This window comes from Alligator sinensis, unplaced genomic scaffold, assembly GCF_000455745.1.
Source record: "Alligator sinensis unplaced genomic scaffold, ASM45574v1 scaffold465_1, whole genome shotgun sequence".
NCBI classification, from domain to species: domain Eukaryota; kingdom Metazoa; phylum Chordata; order Crocodylia; family Alligatoridae; genus Alligator; species Alligator sinensis.
This window is the reverse complement of record NW_005841979.1, coordinates 2,183,856-2,188,665: the sequence shown is the minus strand read 5'-3', so window position 1 is coordinate 2,188,665 and position 4,810 is coordinate 2,183,856.

The following is a 4,810-nucleotide window of genomic DNA, read 5'->3' as shown; positions in this document are numbered from 1 at the left end:
TGCTGTACTTATATAAATTGAGAAATTTCCTAATTTGAAAAAATGATGTTTGGAAACCACTATATTTATCCTCCAGTTTTGTAACATAAAGGACTACAAAAGCAGAGAAGCATTTTAAAAGGGGTTAGTATTTTATCCTCAACTCAGAATTTCCTTTTCTCATTTTGCTTCTTATTTTTCATTTATTTCTCATTTTGATGCAAAAAATATAAATATTCATACAGACCTGTAAAAAGATACTTAGACCTCAGGTATAATGTTTTATACCTACTGCATGTAAATGAGCAATGCTAGTTGGCTTCAAGAGGAGAAAAGTTAAGTGAAGCTACTGACATTTAGTTATACTTCCAGTGTCATTGTTTTTCCACTACATGACAACAGCATTTATTTAACCTATTTCTGATAAGCTGAACACGGGAATGACATAAAGTATTAGTTTTTCACAGTATCATGTTTAAATGTGATAAAATTTTGTCTTAGTGAGGATGCACACTGCTTGAAAATCAGTTCATTTCCAGTATTACATTACTTCAAGTTGTCTTGAATTGTCAGCATCATACCCTGCTATTGACATCAATGAAATTTTTTGCTACAGTGACATAATATGGGTCTAGCCACTGAAAGGAAAAGTACACTGTTTCAAAATTAATTATTTGAAGTTATGTACCGGGTCATCTTTCCCTCCAGTCTAAAGTTTATCATTCATGAGGGGAAAAAAATAAACCACGATTTAAATGCAAGTCGGTAGGCTGCTTTCACAGTTTGCATCCTAGACATTTTTCTCAATCCAAGTTTGTTCGCTCTTCCTTCACTGTCAGCCTCACTCTGTTACCTGCCATTCTCCTGCATGCCTTTCTACACTCTTGCCACTCTCTATGACATTTTCATTCCTACAATGTATTCTCTGCTTTCCTTCTATTCTATTATTAAAATTTAACTCCCTTTCTTATTATTCCCATTCTCACTCTGTCTATATTAGAAAAGTGAGGCAGTGGAATAGATTGCCTAGGGAAGTGGTGGGCTCTGCATCACTGGGGGTGTTCAAGAAGAGGTTGGACAGCCACTGGTTGGGGATGATCTAGGCATTGCTATGCCAGCATTTACTGTAGGTATTTCCCATTATTCTGGGCTGTAGATATTTCCCCTGCTTCTGGGCTTTGCTGCTTGCCACATGAGGCTGGGAGGGACTTTGTGCCCCCTGGACTATGCCAGTGCTTCTGCTTAGAGATGGAGGTTCTTGGCTAGAGGGTCTTGTCCCTCCACTTACAGGGAGACCAATCTACCAGATTTGGGGTCAGGAAGGAATTTTACCTCATCCCAGATTGGCATGGACTTGTGGGGCTTTTTGCCTTTCTCTGTAGTGGGGACATGGCCCTCTTCCTGGGTTCTCTTGTGCTTCTAGAAACAACCATTACAGCACCTGGACTTCGGGCACTGTGGCCTGCTTTACCTGTGGCAGGTTAGGGTGTTATGTGTTGTAGTTGTCAGGTTTGACTATGTAGTTTTCCTAATAGGATAGACTCTGTAGTTTTGCTGATAGGCTAGACAGTGGATTGTGTAGGATGGTTTGGCTAGGAATTAACCCATTTTAGGCATGGGGTTGGACTAGCTGAGCTATTCAAGTCCCTTCTAGTCCTACTTCTCTATGATTCTATGTATATAGTGTGTGCACACACGTAGTGCATGCCTATGTGTTTATAATTTTAAAGCATAGTCACCAAGATGCAGGCCTGACATCAGCCTGTTTTATCCCAGCCCCTCATCTTTTATACATCATTTATAATGTTGTATCCTTATGACAGCGCCCATGTGTCTCTCTGAGTGTTGGTACAGTGATTAAAAGAATGCATGCTAGATCCTAACTGGAGCCGTGGGTAATACAAACAGCAATAACAATAATGATATTAAGTATTTCTATTACAGTAGCTTTTAGTATAAATGAGTATTTTTTTTAAAGCATGACATTTCTTAGGCTATGCTGATATACAGTTTTTCTCTTGTTACCCTGTTTTATCAGCAGACACTTATTATGAGTAGTTCTGTGTATCTTGGCCAGAAAGGTGGCAATCACACTTGCACATGCATTTTATTTTTCTTTTGTGTAATTTGCATTTATCTTCTATGTTAATTTGCTTTTATCTTCTATGTTAATCTATGTTAATTTACTTAACAAGGATTTTGACCTGAAAGAATTCATCCATAGTAAGGAAGGGAAAAGGCTGCCGCATGCACAGATAAAACAAGGTTTTCAGATGTGTAAGTGGAGGCCCTTCCAAGAGAGGTGCTCTCAGCCAATCTTCCCACTCCCCCCTGTGTCTCTCCAGACCCATATTTTGGTAAACTGGGGACTTGGGGGAGGAGAGAGTTTCAGATGAGGCAATTCATAATCCCCTCATTTGCTACAGTTTAGTCTGAGGCATAAACCTTGGTATAATGCCAAGCTGCATCCCTGCCACTGTTTAAAGAACTGTTATATCTATGCTGAGGAAACAAGCTTCACATTTTGCTCAGTCCCTGGCCCTGTAAGAACATTGAATATGTTCTGAGAGGCTTCGTTAGTGAATCTCCTACTTCATCTGAGTGCCTAGTTTACAGTATCTCTTTCAGAAGGTTTATCTCTTGCCAGTCAGTAAGTGTGAACTTGTGGTAATGACATCTGCTATCTCAGGTCTTCGAAATAGGGGAGAATAATTCATTAGTAGCATGTCAAGCTACATGTGCAGAAGCTAAGGGAGGCTACCAATATTATTTTAATTTTATTGCAATATTAAAAAAAAACACTACATCAACAATTGGTAGCTTGAAATCAGTGATTTTTTCCAGCGAGATTTCTTTATCAAGGCTTAATTGGTTGGCATCATGAAAGAAAAGAGGTGGTTATAATATGAGACACGAACACACACTGATTCTACATAATAAGCTTGAAAGCTCTAGTACACTCCCACAAAGCACCAATAAATAAGTGCTCTCTGTCACCATGGACATAATTTAAATATCAACAGATCTACAATTACCACAAAATGTATATGAGGTTTTTCCCCATTTCCCTATACCTGTGGTAAGTGTGGGTAAATATTGATTTGGATATTGGACACTATGGATAGACTCAGTTTTTAAACACTATTTTTTAGTTTAAATTCCAGGTGACATACTAATATTAAGGTTTTTAATTAATATTAGGTTTTTAATTCTTTGTTGATTTACAAACAATACAAAAACCAGAAAAATGTGTGTGTATAAAATATCAACTGTACATATAAAACTGAACTGCCACAAACAATAAGCAATAAAAGAAAAAAGAGAAGCAAAAAGGAGTGAAGAGAGAGGAAGAAAAGAAGAAAAGCAAAGTGTGTGATAAGCAACAATCTAGCTACCAAAATATTCCAAAAATTCCTTCCAAATTACACCAAAATTTTTAAAGCAGTTAAGATTTCTAAACATAGATGCCAACTGCACCATCTCATTGTATCAGACTTTATCCTTTAGAGATGTCCTGCTTTACCAATGCAGCAATATAATTCTATGTGTTACTAATAAGGCCTGCTGTAAGAGCATTTTGGGAGGGATTCAGTTTGAATTCCTTGGGGATATACCCAAGAACACACACACTTGCCAAATGTATCACTACTGTGTTTGAAACCACATTAACTCTAGTTATAAACTTCTTTCCAAAAAGAATTGATAGTAGAGCATGACCGAAACACGCAGCAAGCATTATCTGCAACTCATCAAATCTCCAACATAAATCCGCTGGCAGTATATTTAATTTTTTTTAAGTTTAGAGGGAGCTCAGTGCAGGTGAAAAATGATTTTGTTGTGTAAAATGAAATTATAAGATCAATTGTTATTGTTAGGATATTCTGAATTTCTGATTTCTAATGGGATTCTGTCATTTGGATACCTAGGTCTCCATTCCATTTCAGTCTTAAATACCATATTTACTTGATCAGACCTCAATGGGGTAGAGAGGCTTGCATGTACTGATGACCCTAAGAGCAACAACATCAAGAGTCTTATATACCTGGTAAGGTCAAAGGTGAGGTATCAGATGAAGAACAGTCCAACATAACATTAAGACCTCAGTGGTGGAGTAGGCAAACAAAGCAGGCATACAGCTCAACAACTGTGAAGGTGGATGAAGCTTTCAGCAGAAGAGCAACCCCAGTTGTCTTGGATCTCCATGCCACTGGACACGGGTTTATTTTCCGCCAACATCCATGTGGTTTCTGATGTGCAACAGCCTCCTCATGTAAAACATGTGGGCTTCTCCTACTGGGTCCAACACTTGAAGATGAGGTTTCCCCCCCATTTAACAAGGGGGCGGCGGAGCCCTTTGCCTTGAAATTGAACACAAGGCAGCAGGGAGAGGAGGGGAGGCAGCAGCTCCAGCTCTGTGCTGGAGCCGGAGCTGCTGCCTCCCTCCCACCCTCCACTTTCTCTGTGCACCCAGCCACACTGCTCTCTCAGTCCCCAGTCTCCTTCCACTCCATGCCACTTCTCCCTCTCTCTCCCAATCTGCCATAGTCCTCCTTACCTTTGCCTTGTACTGGCTGTTCCAGCCCAGCCCCCTAGCAGCAGTGCCGTCGGCCCCACACTGCTGCTGCCACAGGACTGGACTGGAATGGCCATGCTGGCTCAACACTGCTGCTATGGGGCCAGGCTGGAGCCATGCTCTGTGCCCTGGGCTGCAGCAGGGACAGAGCCTGTAAAGTGGGGAGCAAAGGTAAGAGGGAGTGTGTTGAGGGGGAGGCAGGGTTGGAAGAGATGTTAGGGATGGGGGAAGATGGGAAGAAGGGGTGCAGGGACCTGA